At 42.6% G+C, this 23,233-nt stretch overlaps 1 protein-coding gene across 3 annotated transcripts in view; it reads right to left on the bottom strand.

Annotated features, from left to right (window-relative positions):
- The window catches only part of LHX1 (LIM homeobox 1), a 394,100-nt gene that overhangs the window by 207,577 nt on the left and 163,290 nt on the right, over positions 1 to 23,233 (bottom strand). The window lies entirely within an intron of this gene.

Here is a 23,233-nt window from a genome sequence, read left to right as displayed (position 1 = left end):
ACTTCAGGTAGAGTACAAACAACTGGAGCCAATCAGCCTATATGCATACCATGTTCGTGTACATGTTCCTAGTAGGATAAGAAAAGGAAAAAGAAATACCCCACAAAATATGGGCTACACCAACAGAACTGTCACTAAATAGGCTTCCCCCCACCCTCCACTCTGCAAAGTTTTCCATGCAGCTTCAGCAGGCTCTCTGCGATTAAGCCAGGCTCATCCTCTCCACATATGGCAGCAATTGCGCAGTGAAGCATCCACATCTCTCTTCCATCAAGCAAGCTGTGACCAGGACAGGGCTGCCACTTCTGAGGAGATGAAATGTATCTATGACCAATGAGGTCTGCCAGGTCGCAACCGACTGGGCAACTTTCTTGCTTGCACAGAGAGGGTTTGAGGAGAAATGAATGGCCCAAGGATGCTGCTGCTGAGGGCTTCTCAGACAAGCTTCACTGTAGTGAGAGACAATGTCACAGATTTAACGGAAACTCAGAAGGCTTGAAACTTAAATTCCTCCATAACCTACAGCACCAGTAGTTTGTTGACTTAATCTAGTTAAGACAAATTAAGTCATGGTGTTCTCTTTTCCCCCAGATGAGGAGGATGCTACCCCCAGAAACTACCCATTCATAGGAAACACAAGGATCCCTCACTGGGAAAACCACACTGCAGACCAACTTTGGCATAGCTCTGTACAGGGACAGGCCTGGAGAGCAGATGGCTTTTTAAGAACAAACCTTTTTGGAATACTAAATCTTATAGGAGCTGTAAATGTCAAATTTAAATTCATACTTTGTACCACCTTTGATTTCAAAGAGGATTACACCTATTCGCTGAAAGCAAAGCAACACCAAAGCTACATGAAATGGAATTACGACTACTTAGGCCTTTTTCTATTGCCTCTTTATATTGTTAACTCCTTCCAATTCATTAAGTCTAATCCTTATTAGGCTAAGTAACACACATATGAATAGACAGGACTGGACACAGGAGCATATGTGCCTTTTGTATCACTCCTTGGTTAATCCATAGCCCGGGGTGGGGAAAGACACTGTGAAAAGTGGCTGGACTAAGCTTTTGACTGGGCCAAGCAGTGTGCCTCTCAGCAGGGAGGCGACAAGCCAACTCATTGCAGTCCGCCTCCAGTGTATTTCTTTGTTAATCAATCTGCGGGGAGGCCGTGTACAAAGGGTCCCATTCTGTTATGTAAATACACTGGACTTCAGCAATCCTGCCAGAGCTGGAGGGGAACCACCTTCTTTTCAAAGTTTTGCTCGTTCAACTTTATAAACACTTCACGATAAACAGAGAACTTCAGAAGCAAAGTTAAAAACGCAATCCCAGAAGGAAATTAAAAGGCGAGAGAGAGAATACATACAAGCTTTGGCGTCTTTATTAGCAAATAGCTCCCACAAGAGGTCCTAGGCACGGAATTTTGACTTCATTTTTGCATCGCTATTTAAATACCTTCCTCTGAAGCGACACTCTTTAAAAGGACTAAAAATGTTCTCCTTAGTTGTGTGCCACTGATGGTCTTGGGAGAGTCCGTGTGTGTGGAATCAGACCGAACGCATGCCTCCTAGTTCTAAGCCGTTTTTATCCCTGTTACAGTTTGGGATACTAGCTCAGCTCGATTGTCATTTTGCCCTGCCCCATGCACTGGGCTAGGTAACTTTTCATACGCTAGCTACCAGGGGGGGAAAAAGGACCTAATTCTCTTTTCAGATGTAACTGCACTGGAGCCAAAGGAGTTACACAGATGTAAGTGAGAGAGGAATCAAACATAGTAGATAAAGCAGATATTATTTACACAGCACCAGAGTTGCGCTCAGCATTTTAAAAACAATGAAGCACAGGCTTATATTGTCTCTTGCATATTGCAATCATGAAATAAAACCAGGAGAGGAGCTAAAGCATCTAATTCCCTGGCTACAAGGAAGAGAGTGAGATTCCGATTTACAGGGCGCCATTCAGTTTTACGACAATATCTCCTAATACAGCAGGTTTATCAATTGAGCAAAAAGGCACAACGGGGTGTGTTATTATTGGAGCCTAATCTCACGCCTCGGGTGTGTTGTGCGAGGCACAAGGGCAAAAGGCCACAGCACCGTGTGATTATCCAACAGTAATGCTCACGCAGGATGCCGTGTTTGGATTATAAAGTGGATTGGCTTGGGTTTAAAATGAAGCATTAATATTTGTTGTTTGGGTTTCAACTGACAATGCCTCTTCCGGTGCTAGGTAAAAATATGAACAGCAAAGGGACAGTGGAGGAGAAGCAATATTTTTTATTTTCATTGGGTCCCCTCTCTTTAGGTTAAATTTTTTGAACCATGTCCCATCTGGTCAGACTTATAGGGCAGGGAATGTCTTTCTGTGTACGTTTGTGCAGTGCCCAGCACAATGGAAACTCATCCTGAGCGGGGCCTTTGGATGCTCCCATAACACTACCACAAGCTGAAGTGGTGAAGTTTCATGATCCCCATTTGGATTTAGTTATTCACAGGGTTCAAAATGAAAAGCAGGCATTGCTCCCCTGGCTGGAGGAGCAGCTGAACATGTGTTCAGTAAATACAACGGCCATTACCACAGCGCGACCATTGCTGTGTACTGACAACCAAATCCAGTCAGCACAGGTAGATTCCTCAGAGGCTTCTTCCACCCCAGGCCACAGTGAGAGCGGGAGTGGGATTAACACCTAGAATACCAGCCTGGGAGGGGTGCAGTGGTCTAGTCGCCATCTCTGCCGGGGACTCACTTGGTCAGCTTGGATGTATTGTTCAAACACTCCTTTTGAACACTCTCAGTTTACCCACTTGTAAAATGGAGATATCAATAAATAATATATAGCACTTTTCATTATTAGATCTTGAAGCCCTTTACAAAGGAGAGGATCATTATCCTATTTTACAGTTGGGGAAACTGAGGCACAGAGGTGAAGTGACTTGCCAAAGGACACCCACAAGGGCAGTGGCAGAGCTGTGTAAAGAACCCAGATCTCCTGAATCCCAGTATAGTGCTTTATCCACTAAGCCACATTGCCTCCAAGGTGCCCAGCTGCCCTACAGGTGTGCTTGAGGCTTAATGTAAGATGCTAGGTGCCTAGATGTTCCCCTGATTGGCACAGGATAGAGAGATGCTGAGTGAAGTTCTCATTGTTGTCATAATGGAGTCAGTTGTCCCCTTGCTGCCCTACGCATCTCCCATTAAGGCCAACGGAATCGATGGGCACGTGCCTCCCATTCAGCAAGAGAAGATGACCCTATGGGTTGTAATTAGCACTTTTCAAGCAGCAGAAGTTCCTGTCGGTTGTAGTTTAATTACTGTGTCTCCACCACAATAGATGCTGAGCTTTCCTTATGACTTCTGTCTCTCTCTCCCAGGACTCTGAGTGACACTGGGAAACATGGAGCAACTTCTTAATTAATTGGGCTAATTAGTCTCCTAGATGACTGGACAGCTGGACCCTATCTCCGATGTGATCTCATTTTGAAGGGAACAGTCAAATAACAGTTTGTTGCTTGAGAGTTGACAAAGTCTAGGAACTGCCCGTGATCTGGATCCTATTAACCTTACTCCCTTGAGAACACTGTAAAGGCTGAAGATGTTTTCCCGTTGGCTAATGAAATCCACAGTAAGATCGTAGCATTATTAGACAGCACCCGGTAGCCTTGTCATAGGTCAAGGTGTCCTTTCGAGCCCTCCCCCATTTTCCAGGGTTTATAACATGGCTGTTAAACTTTGCTCTGGTCTAAAACCTAGCAGGCCAGGTCTTGGCCCTGAAGCATAACTCTTAAAACATTCAAAAGACATTGCCTGTTTTTAACCCTTTGAATCCTGTGGACTCCCATGAAGCTTGATTTTCAAAGATATCAAGCCTGCAATGAAGCTGGTGAGTGGTGGGAATTCAGGACTTCTGGAATTTAGGCCTGTGTGTATGTTATATGTGCTTATATATATAAGGAGGATAGAGAAAAATTATATACAAAAATATATATTCATATAAGAGCTCTTCTTCAGTATTCATTTGTAAAGTCAGCTCTGAAGTCCACTATTGATAGCCCTGAGTCAGCCACACAATTAGGAGTCACCCGATACTTTGTTGCCTCATATATTTTCTTGTTCCATATACAGTAGCACCACTTCCCTTCTGGTCTAGAAAATACTAGCACCGTAAGGGTTAACCTAAATCATTTGCTGGGTGTTTTTTGTAATTCTCATCATAGAACAGGTTGGAGAGCTCAGAAGTGCCTTTGATTTACAATGGGAATTTGGGGAGTGAGGAATCCAGATTGAGGATAGTATGAGAAAAGAAACAATGAGACAGAGTTAATTTTCAAAAGCAGCAACTATGTCTGGGCACTAAAATGTTTGCATGAGACTGTGCATTACGGGTCACCGGATTTTATAAAGTGCTTCAGTATGGATCTATGCCACAGGCATTCAGAACCCAAGGTTTCACACCGAGTCAAATTCTTCCACAGACTTCTACCACAACCCCATGCATGCCCGCAAGGGCAGACATTGACAGAAAGAGGAAACATTGGGAGACGAAAACAACGTACCATCTTTTGGGTGATTTTTGGCTAGAACAAAATCCTCATAGACGCATGAAGTGGGATTCTTTCACCCTGCCTGGATGATTTCCTTCGGGGCTACAAGATGCCTTCCCCCAAAGGATATGCTTTTAAAGCGAATTGTGACCGAAGAGCATCCGTCTACAGATTTACAAACGAATAAGCTTGGTGCATTTTGGAAGCAAATTCTTAACAGCTGAACAACTCCGCAGGAGGGGAATGCTAGAAAGCCACAGTGAGTTGGCAGGCTAGAAGCAGAGAAACAACCATTATCCAGCTGGGTAGCAGGAGTACCATAAAAGATGGCTAATCAGTGTGGAAACAAGCACAGCATACGAAACACCTTCCAGAGGAATAAGGATAGGAAGGCTTCACCTAGACTATCAAGACAACTGTGCTGTAGCATGGCTGTAGCCATACTAGATTATAACAGTTTGGCTTGTGCATTGTAACCAAGCTTTAAAAACCAAAACTACTTGTCTAGCAGGGGAGAAGCCCAACATGATTTAGCTTCTTCCACGGTGGCTGGCCAAACTTTTATAAGGGTAAATGAAAATATAAGCCAGCACTTTCAAGGCTAGAACATGTGCCTTGTGCGGCTTGCTCCATGGGCAGATACAAATTGGGCAACTCACCACTCTGCAGCATTTAATGTCCACCGCACACCCCAAGAGATTATGTAGCAGTATAGAAAACACATGGGCTGAGATTTTCAAAGCCACATAGGGGATTTGGATGCCAAATCCCTTTTCTGACTTCGATAATCTTAGCCATAGAACCCAGCGACTGTCATGCAAGGCGAGCCATGCAAGCCACGGAGCAGTCAGGTGTCCTGCAGCCATATGGAATTGCAATGGGAGTGAATCGGAAAAGATAACAAGTAGTCAGAGCTGCAAAGAACATTTTTCCAGAGTTATCCTTTTTTGGTATTAGAGAAGTCTGGAAGCAATCAAAATTCAGACATATCACCCATTATTCCATCAGGGCTGATCTACTCAGTTGTTTTGTTCTCTGTGACAAGTGCTGCAAGACCAGGCATTCAGCTTTTGTGAGGCCTGTTGTGTTTCTCAAGTACAATTTCCTACATTTAAAAAGGCATTGCAATGTATGTGCTCTCACAGGAGCAGAGAATGACCAGAAGAGCTGATGCAAACATGATGATCTGTGTTTTCAGGAAACCAAACTTCAGCCAAGCAATCCAACAGATTACCAGATTTAAAAGCCAGAATGGACCTATTTGATCAATCAGTCTCACCTCCTGCAAACACGGGCCCAAGAGTTTCACTCAGTAAGATTTGCATCAATCTCATAACTTCTCTCTGAGCTACAGTATCTCTTTTAGAAAGACCTCCAGGTCCAATTTAAAGACTTGCAAGTGAGGGAGAATTTTTTTTATTACAATGGTTTTTATCCTCACTATTAAATATGAGGGTCTTATTTCTCGTCTGTATATGTCTAGCTTCAGCTTCCAACCACTGCATCTAGCTATGCCTTTTCTGCTAGATTAAAGAGCCTCTACTATCAGAAAATCTTTTCCCCAGTAGGTCTTTGTAGACCATGATCAAGTCACCTTTTAAATTTCTCTTTGATAAAAGAAAGATTGGTGTGAGCATCGTGGCCCCAGGCATATGAGTATTCTAATTTATTATTTGTAGGATGGTAGCAGATAGTAATTCCAATAAGGACCTGCTGTGATAGGCACTGTACACATAATATGACATAACATGAAAAGTCTATCATTGCAATTATAAGCAACCCTCCCATCCTGACCAGGGAAGTTGTACATTATAACTTTTACATATATTATTCAAAGGATGCCTGTTAAAACATCCAGAAGATCGAGCTCACTGAAATATGCCTGGAGCGTTCATGCTATTTGATGGAGAAACACTGCCACCTTAAATTTTGAAACCATGCTCTCTCTGGGCAATTTTGATATAACTGTAGTCAGTCTGGCTGCTGTAGCCAGGAAAATGAGGAGAAACACAAAAGTGAGTCTCTGCCCCCCGCCCCTTTCTGTCCCTTCCAAGGGCACGTCCTTTCTGAGATTGTGCTAAGCTTAACATCAAGTATTTCTGCCAGAGAGGCCGGCTGAAGTAGTTCTTTTGAAATTTTATTTGTGTCTGAGCGATTCAAGTGTGATTCAAAGTTTGAGCTACAAGAAACGGTGCCAGGGAGATATCAAGGAGCTGTTGGGTATGTCGTCTACATGAGCCCATCCCAGCACCTTGGATTTTAGGGAAGTTTGCTCAGTTCCCTATTCTCTGATGTGCCCCTTTCTGTATTATGGGTCAAAGTAAAACCCTGGATCTGAATACACTCGGGCAACAGAAAAATTCTGATCCAGGTCCAAACTGTGGACCTCTAATACAATAGAATTCCGTAAATCCTAGCAACAGATAGAACAGTGCGGGGTGGAGCCAGTCTGCAGACCAAGGAAACCACGTGCCTGCAGTTTCCCAGAAAAGTTGCTAAGCCCTGCGGAACACAAAAACTTTCTAGATTTGTTTTGATTGCCATCATTTAGAAATCCACTGAGGAGCCCCAGAAACTATGCAGTGAACTCCTGCAGCGCTGCAGAAACAGATATCTTCCTCAGCTGCACAGCTCTTTCCAGCCCGATCAGAAACCATGGTCGAGGAAGTACAAGAAAGATTAGTAGTTAGGGACAACAACAGCAAAAAAATTCAACCCAGAAAATATTCACGTAGCTAGAGCTCTAGACTTGTTCTTCAGGCCCAGGTTGTGACTGTTGAGAATAAAGAAGCTATAAAGCAAACTGCAGACTGGAATCACTGGAGAATCAAACACAAGATTCCAGTCTCAGAATCAGCCTCCAGGCAAGAAGAGGGCTTGGAACCTCCTTTATTCTTTAAAAATTGGGTGTTAAACATTCCAGGACTCCGAGTACTATATCAACTGGCTGAATCCTAAACATGACACATGGCTGTGCACTTTGTGGGGTCAGGGGACAAAGAGAAAGTATCGACAGTAGCTGCACTGGGGAGAGAGATTCAGCATAATGCTAAAATAAAAATATATAAATCTGATCTTCCAAAATATTGGACTTCCTACCATACAGAACACAAGAAAGGATTTGGTCTCCTTTCTAATGAGCCTTTCTAGCCTGAATATTGAGCTATCATTTCTCTAGGAAGGGAATAAGAATGAGCATAGGGTAGAATTTGTACCCCAGAGATAATCTCTTGGCTCCTGCAGTTCCTAGTGACCGGCCTCTGATTCACTGGCAAAGCACTAAAGCTTGCCTTTTTAACTCATGTATTTTCAATACATACAAAGAACATGGACAACAAGGTTTTGCTATGGTCAGTAATCCCTGAAATGATGTTTTCAACAAACCTCATTTAAAGTCTAGAGTAGAGAAGTGATTGGATGAAAGGCCATTATATGACTGCTGTAATTTATTCTGCAAAGAGCTAAAACCACCAATTATCTGACATGAATGACACCACTTCTTTTTCTTACCAGCACAAAGGTGCACAGTATCTGTTTCCTGAGATCTCATTTGGTCTACGTTAAATTAAACAAACAATGTTTAAATAAAAGCTGGATACAAACCAGCTGGAATCATAAATATGGAGACAGAGCAAAAATTCAAAGCCAAGCCTAACGCTCCATCCTTGATTCACCTGTTTTATTCTAAGAAAGAATAAGCAAACCCAACTGCCAAAAGAGGTGACAGCCTGTCCCTTGAATTGCCTGGGTTGTGCTTCTTAAATCAACAGTGGGAGAAATGGCCTATTATTAGTTTGAGAGGGCGAGCAGGAATGGCGTTGCAGGCAGGGGCAACAGAAGACAATTTCATGGAAGCTAAGGAAATGTGTGTTACACAGTCCAGAGATTGGCTGTCAAGTGATGAACATTTTAGGCAGCCTATCATCTTTGGTTTAGTTTTCTGACATGTTGGCTAACAGGGTGACTAGACAGCAAGTGTGAAAAATTGGGACAGGGTGAGGAGGTAATAGGCACCTATATTGGACAAAGCCCCGAATATTGGGACTGTCCCTATAAAATCAGGACAGCTGGTCACCCTATTGTCTAACATTAGATCTTCACTAGGTCAGAGGCCGAAACTGTGAGCCTTGATCATATATGAAATACTTATATAGATTTTAAAAATCTATATTGATGAAGTAGGTTCAAACAACTATGGGTGACTGTTCAGTTATATAAGCACCAGAGTAATTTTCTCAATATGCCTGTGGAGATCACACTGATGTTTATGGGAGCTTAGTCCCTCTTGGGAGAAACACGTGGGATTTTCATTACCCATTCTAAGATCTATGCCATTTCCCCACTTTTTCCTGCTGAAGCCCAATTGGACCTTACTATGAACTAATCAATTAGTGTGGGATTCATGACACCTCGCACAAAGCCAGGTCCAAGGGGCTTTCATGCAGGCATTGGAACCCAGGTGGAAGTTTTGCAGAGATGGAGTCTACCCCCAAGCAATGGGCAAAGATGCGGGAGTAGCCATTGTTATTGACGTTAATCATGCGATAGCCTCAAGATGGTGCAACTGCATCAGGATCCTGACTGTGCCAGGGGCTCTATGAACATATTAAAAGTGACAGTGCCTGCCCCAAACAGCTTCAGCCAGCCCAGCTGGGGAAAAGGGCCACCACACCTATGCATGGGGGCTTTGTGGTGAATGGATCAACATAATTGTGGGTGGACTGGCCATATCCCCAGCTCTTAGACAGAGGTGAATGATAACTGGGAACAGTTTAAGAATATTTTTCTAGATGCCCCAAAAGCCAATATCCCATAATGGAGAAAGGTGGCTATGCTGATTATATATAGGTATACAGACATTTTTCCCCATGAGCTTAAGCATTTAAATGACAGAATAATTAGAGTATGGCTATGATGGAGGAAAATAATTTGATTGTAAACATATATTGTTTTTAAACTCACACAAAAGTTATAATCAAGAGCCAGAAGGCAAAAGTCTTTGAAATATTCTGAAAAGCCTTTATATATACACATACGCACACACGTACTTAAGTCCTGTCTCCATTTTTATTGTATCATGTTTGGAGAGCAAAAAAAAAAAATCTTTAGCCTTATACAAGTGAATATCATTGTTTATATTTAGAGAGGGTTTTGTCTAGTAGTTAGAGCAGGTTACTAGGATTTGTTATGCCTGAGTTTGATTTTAAACACTGTCCAAGATCATAAAGCAAAGCTCTTAGGGCCCTGATTCAGCAAGATTCATAAGCACATGCCTTGTGTTAAGAACATGAACAGTCCCATTTTAATGCAAATCAGTGGGACTATACTCATATGTTTAAAGCAAGGCATATGCATAAGTACCTTGCTGAAGTGGGGCCTTCACCTCTCTGAGTTTCAGTTTATCAAAATGTACAAGGATGATAATGCTCATCAACCACACAAGAGTGTTACAAGAATTAATAGAAAGACAAGGTGGGTCAGGCAGTATTTTATTGGACCACCTTCTGTTGGTGACAGAAACAAGCTTTTGAGAGACACAGAGCTGCTTTTCAGGTTGGGGGAAGGTACTCTCGGCATCACAACAAAATGCACGGTGGAATCCTTAACACATATTGTAAAGGAGCATTCAAGGCAGCGTGGTGAAGTTGGTCCAAGAAAAGGTATTACGTCACCCACCTTGTCTCTCTAATATCCGAGGACCAACATGACTACAACTGCACCGCGTGAGAATTAATGCTTAGTCTAGCATTTTGAGATCTCTAAATGAAAGCGCTACCAGAAATACATGGCATTATTTTTACATGGCATGAACATTGCTGATAGCTTCAAACCAAATTTGATGTTTAATCTCTAAATAGCTCAAAGTATCAAATCTCAAGGGAAAAAAGGGTTAACATTTATGGAGTGGGGATGGATATTTTATATTTATTTAATATTTATATTTTTTCTAAAGTAAGTTTGAACTTATTGTCGTATCCCCTATTTATCTTCAACAATCACTTCATAAACGCCAATTCCAAGCCTAAAATGAAGCCAAAGCCTTTATGGACTGCCTCAGTTCATTTAGTTCAATTCATCATAGGTTTTTTGGTGCGATGTGGGAGGGAATCAGTTCATGCCATATAGTTTTTATTCCACGAGAGTCTAATAGCCTATAGTCAGTTAGGTACGTTAAAATAAGATGAGATGATGCTGTCATTCTTTCCTGCTGATATTTTATATCCCACTACTGATCTAGGTTCTTCTACCCTTCCTACCACTGTGACCTCTAAGAGCTTCCCAGGATGACACCAAATGGCCAAGTTCTAGCTGATTTGAAAATTAATCAAAGCTCAACATTTTTGTCTCACATTCATCCGAAGTAACAAGTCAGGACTCCTGAATTCTATTTCTGGTTTTATTTCCCAGCACTGCAGGAATCACTGCGTGAACCTTTATGGTAGAAAGTCAGACTAGATATTCACAGTGGTCTCTTTTAGCCTTAAAACCTAGAAACTCACTGTATGTGATCTTGGGCATGTCACAACCTCCGTATGCTTAGATAATCAGCTCTAAAGTAGGCACTAAATACTTGTATAATTACATTTATCCTGTTTAAGTTCTAACACATTTTAACCCTTTGATGTAAGTTACAGGGCATGGATTAGATGCTAGGCAATATGTGTAGGAAGCTGCTCCTGTTGGATTTGTTTTCTTACCATCTTCAGTTACCTAGACAAGTCAAATTTTTTACACGTAATTGATTGTTTTTCTCCTTTTCATTAGTGCCATGCCTGGAGTGGCTGGCTGCTTGCATTGGCATTAGGATGGTCACCATACTGGGGTCACTAGCAGGCTGTAATTAGCAGGAAGGTAACAGCTATTTTTATGATGTGCTTTTTACATACTCACTCTGAACCTTTTAACCCCTTTTCTTGATGTCCTGTTTCCCCTCGGTGGGTGGTTCAATAAACACTAGCTCTCTGGCGTTTGCAAAAGGTGGCAGCAGCTGCTAATTTTAAACTATCCTTCTTGTTTTAGGAGCTGGTTGATACCATTGCACCACTTTGCCCCTCTCTCGCGCACGCACACGCACACCTGTATGCATGCTGCTCTGCAACACCCCCTTCCCATCTCATGCCTTACATTTCCATGAGCAAAACCAGCAAGCCATGACGAATGATCCTTTCGTAATGCACCCGAAACAGGGACTAGGACGAGATTTGCCCAGTTCATATCCCCTGTAGGATTTAAGGGCATCCACCCACACAAAATAGGTGTAAAAGCATTTGTGGCGCTGGGAGAAAAACGCTGAGACCTAACTCATTAAACTTGCCCCATGTGATCCAGTCCACTGTACAGAGCCCTGGAAACCAGTTGCTGCATATTTTGAGAGAAGAGAGCGCGTGAGCACTGTGCACACACAAACAAGAGAGAAATATGACATGAACTGAAGAACCAATTTGGAGGGGGGCGCGGGTGTCCTCAAAATGATTGGCTCCATCTAAGCTGAAAACTAGAGCATTTAGCCTTCTGTTCGTGTTTCACAGGAAATCTTGCCTGGCTATCTACCAGGGGTCAAAACCGGGTCACCGTCACCAAATGTGACAACTGCAGCCAATCACTGGAAATCATTCTGAACCATGGTACAGCCTTTGCAAGACTAGGCTGGCCCGAGCCCAGCCCAAACAGATATACCTGCCACAGTGGATAATGGTACTGGGATAACTATCAGGCAGAAATAGGATTTTTGTTGTTGTTGTTTCTTTCTGAAGGATTGGGAGAAACCCAGTGCTTAAAGGAATGGATTTTGCAATACCAAGGGCACTTCCTCCATCATTACGGCCTCTTGTTGGGGTTGCTATAGTTAAGGTTATGTCAGCCCTACTACAGGATTGATCTACCATAAAACTCCTGCTGGGCTAGAACTTGGCACTTAGTCTCCATCCAAGAGGGAAATGAGAGTTTAAAACGCTCCATTTCAGAGGGGTTTGAATGATAGGATTATATTTAAACAGGGGATTTTTAATAGAGATTTTCTTATGTTCCTCTGACTCAAACATAGGGGGAGTTGTTTATTCTCAAATAAAGTATCCTAGAGCATCGGGCTTTTACCGGTGAACTAAATCGATTTGGCTACTTTATAATTTAATTATTGCAGTCATGAAAACTGGAAGTTGGGCTCAGTCTGTGAAGCTCTCTCTGGGTTGGAGCACTCAGATCTGAAATTCTACATAGGCTCCCATGACAGAGACCCAGCAAAATGGAGATAATAATATCTACTCACTTATCGCTCAGAGGTGTGATGAGGATTATTGTCTGTACAGTGTTTTGAATGTGTAAAGCACTCTTTAAATACCAAAGGCCAAATCCTCAGCTGAGTAAATCAGCAAAGATCCACTGAAGGCAGTGCAGCTCTGCTAATTTCCATCAGCTGAAAATCTGTCTCTAAGTATATTATTTGCTTAAGGTTCAAAATTAGGGGTGGGTGGGAGAGAAGAGACAGGATTCTAGCCAGGGTCCTTTTCAACCCCGTGTCTAAGGCAAACTAAGGAATTTTTTCATGGCACCAGCCCAGAGTTTTCTTAGCTGTCCTCAGTACTGAGTGACCCTGCAGGTTTTATTTACTCTATCTGACACATACAAAATGGGGAACGACTGCCTAGGAAGGAGTACTGCGGAAAGGGGGTCATAGTGGATCACAAGCTAAATATGAGTCAATAGTGTAACACTGTTGCACAAAAAGCGAATATCATTCTGGGATATATTAGCAGGAGTGTTGTAAGCAAGACATGAGAAGTAATTCTTCAGCTCTACTCCGCACTGATTAGGCCTGAACTGGAGTATTGCGTCCAGTTCTGGGAGCTACATTTCAGGAAAGATGTGGACAAATTGGAGAAAGTCCAGAGAAGATCAACGAAAATGATTAAAGGTCTAGAAAACATGACCTATGAAGGAAGATTGAAAAAATTGGGTTTGTTTGGTCTGGAAAAGAGAAGACAGAGGGGACATAACAGTTTTCAAGTACGTAAAACGTTGTTACAAGGAGGAGGGAGAAAAATTGTTCTTCTTAACCCTTGAGGATAGGACAAGAAGCAATGGGCTTAAATTGCAGCAAAGGCAGTTTAGGTTGGACATTAGGAAAAACTTCCTAACTATCAGGGTGGTTAAGCACTGGAACAAATTGCCTAGGGAGGTTGTGGAATCTCCATCATTGGAGATTTTTAAGAGCAGGTTAGACTAACACCTGTCAGGGATGGTCTAGATAATACTTAGTCCTGCCATGAGTGCAGGGGACTGGACTAGATGACCTCTCAAGGTCCCTTTCAGTCCTATGATTTATTATTACTTTGCTAAGTCAAATTAATAGCTATCCTGCCATGTTTTGTCCACAGAGGGGATGAGGGTAACCCACTTGCAGTGAATGGAATTATCCATGGGCTCATTTTGGCCCAGTCTTTATACAAACACACAGACGCACCAAAATAAGGAGAAACAAACCACATGGCCTCCATACCAAAAGCTAGTCAGGTGGCACCCCATTCTGCCTCTGGTATTAGTGAGCCTACAGCACCTTTCCCCTTGGACTGTAAACTCCAATTACTTTTACAGCTTTCTGTTGCAAATGTCCCATTGTCACAAGAACTTTTGCATGGCTGATAATGTGGAGCCTATGGGCCAAGTGGCACGTATTACCCTTGTCCTTTTCCCGACGCTGGAGGCATTATTTCTTGTAGATTATCAGGAGGATACTTGATAAGGATCGGACTGGTTCGAAAGACTGGGCCTTCTGCACCGCTGTAGATGCACTGCTGTGGTGCTTCTGCTGAAGACGCTATAATTCCTGTCTCCGCAAGAGGCGGTTGCTGTGTCTGTCCCAGCACTTGGGTCGGGATAACTTACGTCTCTCAGGGATGTGGAAGTAATTTTCAGTGTAGACATAGCCTAAATCGCCAAGTGTTGCGGGCACATTCTATACCAGCAAACTGACAGATTATTCCGCTTCTATACCTGGACACCAGGACCACCTGCAGCAGCATGTTGCTGTTGGCTCAATGCTCCAATTCCTTTTGGAATTATCTAGGCTGCAAAAATATATTTATTTGTCTCCAATTTTTATCCTCTTAGTTGGGAAGGGGGCTCTGGGATTTGGGGTGGGGGGGGAGGAGGAGGAGGCATGGAAAGACAACAAAAATGGCTTTTCAACCAAAGCAAAAATTTTGAAAGAAAATATTCATTTTAGTCAAGATTTTCCAGGTTTTTTTAAAATGAAAACCCAGAAACCAAAATTTGCTAGTTTTGGTTTTTTTTAACGTTTTGATAGGAAAAAATGGTTTAAAACAAAAATAGATTTTTTCTAACTTTTCAACAATAATATGTAACATTTCCCCAGAAAACTGAGAATTCTTTTTCTACTGTTTCTTGTGGAAAAAGTGGCATTTTCCAACCAGCTCTCAAGGAGACCCACCCCCACAAGAAAAGACGCTAGGTACCTCTGCCCAAAAGGAATTGTGATGGCTTATTTATCTAATAGTGAAGCAAACTGCTCTTTCCTCTTTATTCCTATAGACTCAAGCCCTCTTGTTATCCCTGGAGCAGTGCCTCACAGGAAGACACAGGCCTTGTCCACACTACCAGGGTAAGTCGACCTAAGTTATGCAACTTATGTGAATAACGTAGCTGGAGTCGACGTAGCTTAGGTCGACTTACTGTGGGGTCTCACCACACTGGGTCAATGGTAGAAGCTCTCCCGTAACTTATCTTACGCTTTTTGTTCCGGTGGAGTGCCGGAGTTGACGGGAGAGCGATTCTGCGGTCGATTTAGTGTGTCTAGACCTGCTAAATCGAGCCCCGCTGCATCTATCGCAGCAGTGTCGATCCCCGATAAGTGTAGACATGCCCTCAGTGCAAGCTTTCCCACATGTGCCTCAAACCAGTTCTGCAAGGATCACCTCTAGAAATGAAGAAGGTACTTGTTCCACAAAAGCATTCACTCCTCAGCCTTTTCTGCTGAGATTGCAGTCAAAGGTGATAGTTGTTACCAGTTGTGGTGGATGTGACAGGGAGACCTCTCCAGCTATGAAGTGGACTGAGACAACAAACACATTTCAGTCAGAATTAACCTGAACTTACTAAGCAAGAAGTAGTGAAGGATCTATTTGAATTACTGTGTGTGCAATTGATGTGTGTTATGCAACAGTTCTGGTTGTGTGTGCTGTGCTGTTGTGTGCCTGCGTAGAATTACGTAGAATTCTTTTCACAATAGATTTACACACACACACACACACAGAGTGAGGCATCCCAGGACACATCTGTCATTGTTCTTCTGTATTCATCTGGCCCATATTGCACATCCTTTTCCTTCAGCTCATCATTTGTGCATTAGTTTGCAGATTAGTTCAGAGCTGGCCCAATTTTCTCTGCCCCCTGCTGTAAGTTGTTAATGGAAGATTTGTACCAGCAAAACTACACAGAGCCTGTGTGCCCAGGAGATTTCCACTTAAACATAGAGTTTGCAGCAGGAGAAAGTGGCAGAACACAGATTTCCCTCTATCTGCATGGAAGGCAGAAGGATGGTTTTGAGGAAAGGCAACGGAGTGAGACTCAGAGCCCTGGGTCAATTCACAGCTCTGCCAGGCTACCTGTGGAAACTTTAACTAATAATCTTTCTGTACCTCAACTTTCCTGTGAAATGAGGATCATACTTCCCTGCCTCCCAGGAACTCCGACACTATGGCAATGAGGGCCATTAAAATACCTAAATAGTAGAAATGTAAAGGAGAATCTGTTATTGACTCACTTTGGTGCCGCAGGAAGGCTTCAGCATGAACAACCCTTATCAACACTGTCCAGCCAACGAGGTCTGAAAGGCCTGGAAGAGGTCTTCACCCTACTGTCCTTCCTCACCCAGTGCTGAAGCCAAATCCACAGCGCGGCAAGGATTCTTGTCGCTTTCATAGACTTTAAGGGCAGATCATGCTATTATAACTACTTAGGCTGAACTCCTGCATAACACAGGCTGTACAATTTCACCCAGGGACTCCCCTCTGGGACTTCGAACCAAGAATCCTTGGATGCAAAAATATATCAGCTGTTGGAGCCTCTCCATTAGCCACGATAAGCTACTCTTTCCAAGGCGTTCCAGATCCTCTGGCTAAGGCCTCAGGCAACTAATGAGCAAGACCATCAGCAGTCTCCTCTTCAGAGTACAGTTCCAAGTACACCCTTCAATAGAACTAGAAACAGACATTATCTGGCATGGGTTAATGTTATTCTCTCTTACCATGAGAGAAGAATAGTATAATTCTTTACACTCCTCTTGCATTTTTCCTCCAGTGCTTTCAAAGCATTTAGCAAACTCCAATTAAACCTCGGACTAGAGCCATACGATGTATCCTCACTGTTCAGATGAGGAGACTGAAGTGCAAAGATGACAAAGGGGAGACTTACCTACATAGACGCGCACCTCCTTCTCCTAAGTATATGGTTACTCACTACAACCCATCCTCCATACAATATTACCTGTTCATTTTTCTCTCAAAATAAAACCAGTTGCATGGCTACAGTTACTCACTAGCACTGACAATTTCTCTGGACCGAGAGGAGATTTTTGCAAGTTGGCCGAAACTTTAGTAGAGTGAAGGTAATTTCAAAATCTCCTTCTTATTATTAGTTTATTTGTGTTACCATAGAGTCTACAAGCCTCAGTCCCCCACGGTGCAAGGCCCGGTACAGCTTGCATCCAGCATCTCCCACCCCTCATGGAATTCAAAGTACTGAAAGGAACAGTGGGGCAAAAGCAGGAAGGAATTTTAAGTCCCTGACTGAGCTATCTAGTCCACGTTCATCATTAAGTCTCAGCTCTCTGATTGATTCAAGAGAGATTCAATAAACCAAATAGAAAAGCTGAAGGTGAATGACAAAAACCCTGTTCTTCTTGTCTGGGAGCCAAGCTTTCAGGAGGTGAAAATAATGCTACCCTTTCCACCCCTTCTTTGAGAAGGAAGGTTGATGGGCGACCTCACCAAACCCCTCACAGCGAGTCGCTCACTTCTGTATGTGTTGATTAGCTGCTAATAAGCAGAAATGGATTGGACCTGCAGGAATTCTAAGGCTTCCAAGGAGGACTGTGTGCTAGGCTACTGGTGACACCTGAAAGTGGGTGGGCAAACCTGAAACAACATTACACTTTCCTGTGGGCCAGGTCCTTTTTCTTCCCTTGCCCTTTTCTTTTCTCTCACTGAGGTTTGCATGGGCCCAATATAAAAAACAAGGCAGGCACTGCTTACACCTTCCCTGCACTGGATCAGCAGCCTGTGCCCTAAAGGCAACTGAGTTCCAGTGACTCCTGTGTGCTTATGTCAGAGATATTCTTGAAAGCGCCACTGAAATGAGATTGCAATTTCTTTTTAGTTTTCATGATTCTCTTTGCTGGGTTTTGGTTGGTTGAGCTTAACTATCTTGGCGAAGGGGGGGTTAGATTTATTTTATTTGGGGTGATTTTTAATAGAATAATCTCAGGAAATGTTTCACCGAATTTTAATAGTTTTCTTGTCCCCCACCCCCACCCCCAGGATGGGCAGTGCCCACAAGAACCTCTTTAGAAAGCTCCTGCTTAGATGAATAGTCCTCCTCTTACCTAACTAATTTCCTTCTCTGCACAGAGCAGAGACAGACATCCAATGTACCGACAAAGAAGGCAGAGTCTTCTAGTGGGTAGATAGCAATGAGAAACCCGTTATTTAGTCTTTGTATTAGTGTAGAGCCTTGGAATGTCACAACCAATATTGGGGGGTCCCATTGTGCACCCCAGAGGGCAAGGGGTGTCCCTGCCCTGAGACATTTACATCGTAATAGACGAGACAAGATTGTGATCCCCATTATACAGATGGGAATCTAAGGACACAGCGAGTGACTTCCCAAGTTGACACAGCAAGAAACTGAACCCAAAACCCCTTAGTCCCAGCCCAGCACCATCACCCTCCCTCACCGGGACTCATGGGTTGCATTCTGGACACGGCCAATTGACTTGCTTTGTGACCTCAGGCGACTGGCTCTGTACCTAAGTTCTCTTATCTATAAGACGGCAAAGTTACCTAACTCCTTGCTCCCCCTTAAGCTCCCATGTGAAAGAAAAAAACAAACACACACAAAACTAGGGAAGAATCTCAAAATTCCCTGATTCTTTCTGTGACAGTGCGCTCACTATCCCTACAGTTCAAACTGGCAGCAAAATGTAGACAGAAGTCTCAGCTTGAACTCCACATTAAAAGTTAAATTTGGACACATTTCTCCTCATCTAGCAACTGTGCTCCTAAAAAACCTCCTAAACATTCATAATGTGCATTGCTAACTATATATTGCACCTCCAATCATTTGTATGACAGAAAAGGAACCTAATCCTGAATCTGAAAAACTATGTGATGGAGGATTTACAGTATTAGAAGGCAAATAGTGGCAGGTGTAATTAGGAGAAAAATTTGTCATGCTCTTGACTCTAGGAGAGAATGAAAGGTCTGGAATAGCAAATCTCCCAAGTGTTTACCCAATGTGAGCACACACAAGATGGAAAGCACATTTCCAACCACAGACAGATTAATATTTGATGCCAGAAAGAGAAATGCACGCTGTTCATGTTTATTTAGGATATTGTGAAATACAGTGAAATTTGCAATTTTATTGGATTCGGAGGTTCTGTATTTTTGAAAAGTCCTAAGCAACTGTACATTGTATAAGAGGCACATATGTTAGTAGTTGAGACATGCGAGCTACAAAGAATAAGAGGAGAGATTTTTTTAAAAGAAAAAAAATGTATATAAAAAGATCAGCCGCAGGATAAACTGGGAAAACTCCACTGAGCTTTGTGTGTCTCTTAATACTAATTTTAGTGGCGTATGGCTGACAGAAAGGCAAATTATATCTAGGTTACTTTGTCAGTCACTGAAACCTGGCATTAAAGTAACACACCCTTTAAATGGATTATTCTGGCACACAGCTGTTAGGAATATTTTGTTCTGCTCAAAGATGACATATTTCATGCACAAACCGAATCAGAGACTTGCATGCCTGTTTCAACAAGGTTTCCAACATTGGAAGTGGTTGCTGAAACTTTACAAGATGATCACATTCCTCATACAGTAATTAGGATCCGTTCAACAGCCATTAAAGCCAATGGTTTTGTGGCGGGTGCCGGCACTATTGTTCCACTTCTCACACTAGTGTTATTCTTCCGCAGAACGGTAGCAGAATTTCAGGGCTTTGCAGGTCAGTTCCCCAGTACAAAAAAACATAAAAATTAATAAAAAATAAAATTCCCCACAGTGACATGGAATCTGGATAAATTCTCTGTGTAACCTCTTTTGTCTACTTACATACCCCAGTCCTGGAACAGAGATGGTCACAAACACCATGTAGGGAGTCACCTCTTCTGGAAATCACAGCCCAAACACCAGTGGTCCAGTTCCCAGAAAGCATTCCCAAGAAGCCTATCTGTCCTAAGAATTGCCTCTACTTTTAGAGACAAAGGGAGAGAGCTAACTCTCCTGCTGATTGCCAGAGTTTCTCTCAATTAACTCTTGCATAAGCAAACTAACAGCAATGGAGTCTCTCTTCAAAGAATGAAAACTTGCACACTAAGAAAAAGAAATTATAAAACCTGCCCTTACAATGGAAAGGCTCCAATTGACTTTGATAGGCCCTGGCTTACACCCTAACAGAATAATGGTCCTTATACTGTGACTTAAAGAGAGTTTTCTCTGCACTATGAATCAGCTGACAGATCTTACAGTAACTCTAAAAGAAAAGGCCAACCATGGCTGTACTGCCAGTATGGATAGGTGAATGAAGTCAGATCAAATAAGAAGTGACTTGAGCCATCACTCATCACTGGAGGGTCTTGTTATTTTCCATTTTGGTACTACTCTACAAATTGTTTTTGGCATGCGAATGGAAGCAGAAATCCTGAAACAACACAAGGAGGCTGTTTGCCATTGTGTTCCCAAGCCCATATGGGTACCTTCATTATTAGTATTCTCTCTATAGCATCGCAATTGTGCATAGCGTTTTACAGGTATTTAAAAACAACCACCACGAGCTGCTATGCAAACCTGGCTGTGTGATCCAATCCTCGCTTGTGGTTGTTCTGGCATCCAAGCTGTTGGAATAGACCTCGGATGTGCTTGAGCTTGTACAGCCAAGACAGAAGGAGAACTCATTGGTTTTTCAATGAGAAGACGTGTGATCTAGCAACTAAAAGATAAAAGTAACTCCTCGCTGCACATCCCGATAGATCAGCATTACAGCAGGTTGAAATTTTTCAAATTAAAGATATTTCATTAAAAATGGCCTTTTAGAAATAAATAAAATAAAAGCAGCATGGAAACTTTCATTTTAAAAAATGTTCAGGGGTTCTCCTCCCAATTAAAGCCAACATTTTTCTCCCTCTTTTCAATGACAAGATAGAAAAGAGAGGAAAACTCCACAATGTTCAATATAAAAAATATGGGGTAAAAGAAATTTCAAACTCATTTATTTCCAAAGACTTATTTAAAATTTGTGAATATTTTCCCCTTAGTCAGCAACAGATTCCCTCTTTTGCGCACTTCCGGCTATTGGCATCTCCGACTACTTTACTGCAACTAATCCATTCAGACCTCGCACTGGCAAGCAATTAAGGAAGCACAGACTGGGAGCCAATATTCCCAATTAAGCCAGGACCTCACTGTGCACCTTTATGTACCCAGGGTGTCTCATTTTACCCATCTGTAAAATGGCTATAAAATATTTACTTGTCTCACCGGAGTGTTGGAAAGCTTAATTAAATGTTAGTAAAATGCACTGAAATCCTACGATGAAAGGTGCTCTATAGATACAAAGTATGAGTATTATTATTTCAGTGAGTGGCTATTAGAAGAAAGTAATTAACCCAATATTCACTCACTCAACCACGGAGAGCATGAAGAGCAGAGAGACCTGCATGAGAGTGCGGAAAGTTTGCTGAAGACAGTCACCGAAGCACTGGGCTGGGTCCCAATCTCTCACCAGAACAAAGTTCTCTGAAGAGCAGGGCCATCCCCGGGAAGAAGCCACCAGTCAAACATCTGTCACCACCAGTGACTCACCACCGTTTGCCTGATCATTTCAGAGGACGATTGATGACAATAACTCATCGCTGGGAGGCAGCACAGTGCAGAGCTTTGGATGGGAATATTGTCTCATTGTATCCTTGCACTCCCCTGTCTGTCTGTCTCCATCTGTTGTCATACAGAGCTTGTTAATTCTCTGGGCTGTGGACCTTTTATTTGTTCTGTGTTCGGGCAGCACCTAGCACAACGGGGCCCTGGTTCGTGACTGGGGTTCCTAAGCACTATTGCAACACAAACAATAAATACAGTAAGAATAAGGGGGACAAAGAGATCCATGTTCTACTCCTATTGCATCACGTTGGGCAAATCACTTGACTTCTCTGTGCCTCAGTTTCCCCTCCTCCCTTTTGTTTATCCTGACTATTTAGATTGTAAATTATTTGGAGCAAGTAGTGTGTATGTACACGTATGCATGTAACACAAGCACAATGGAGACACGGACTTGATAGGGGCCTCTAGATAATGCTGTGCTACTAATAATTGCTGCCTGAAAAGACAGTTCTGCATTATCTAGTCTATCTCCTTGCATATTACAGGACTACTCCCTGCAGCATTGCCCTTACTGTAAGCTGTACAACATATCCAAGAGCCAATGAGGAGTGACATGAGCAGAGCATTGTTCTGAAATAAATATCTGCAAGGCGAGGAAGGAACACCAAGCTCTCTCCCACGCACACAACTTTTGTTGGGAGAAGTTTCGGATTATTATATTAGCATCACCTGGATCTGTGGCTGCAAGAGAAGGGATGCACTACTCTCCCGCTCATCAGGGGGCATGGGAAGAGGTGATCTGACAGCTTTCCCTATTTCCTACAGAGCCCACATAAGAGGGAAAGAGGGAAAAGGAAAGAGTATGACTCCCCGCACCCTCAGTCCACACAAGGGGCCAGTGGAGCAGAGATTCTTGTATGTCATAGTCCCACGGTATCCCATTGGCACATGGAGAAATGAGTTTCGGAGACAGAGATGTCATCTGGGGTTCAAGGAAGAATAGAGGGAACAGGAGACAAGGAATATGCGGGGGGAGAAGTAATGAAAATAGGGAGAAAAGGGGGAAAATACAAACTGGAAAATGAATTGAGGAGGAAGGTAGAATCTGAAAAGAAAAAATATCTTCAAAAGAAGTGAGACAAGAGAATGAGCAGAGAAATCTTAAAAGGTAAAACAAATTAGATAAAGGCAACAGACTGAAAAAGGCACAGGAGAAACACACCAAGATGCTGTGGATGGTAGGAGGGAAAAGTGGAACAAAGGATGTGAAACCAGATAAACAACAAAAATGAAGATAATATAGAAAGTTTGCTACAATAAAATAACCAAATGTACATGCATGTTACACAGCCCCTCTTTGTAAGAACAACTGACCTAAAATGGAAAGCCAGGGGTCAGTCCCCTATTCCATTGTGAAAAGAGGCACATTTCACTTCTCTTAAGAAGCCTGAAATATGAGCACCCAAACCAATTAATTAACTCATTCATCCCTTGAAGGCCACCCGAGGAAAGGCATTGCATTTGTGTATTGCCCGATCAGGGCATTCAATTTGGTCTCTCAATAGTTTT

This window comes from Natator depressus, chromosome 17 (assembly GCF_965152275.1).
Source record: "Natator depressus isolate rNatDep1 chromosome 17, rNatDep2.hap1, whole genome shotgun sequence".
NCBI lineage: Eukaryota > Metazoa > Chordata > Testudines > Cheloniidae > Natator > Natator depressus.
This window is presented reverse-complemented; position numbering and strand designations above follow the sequence as displayed.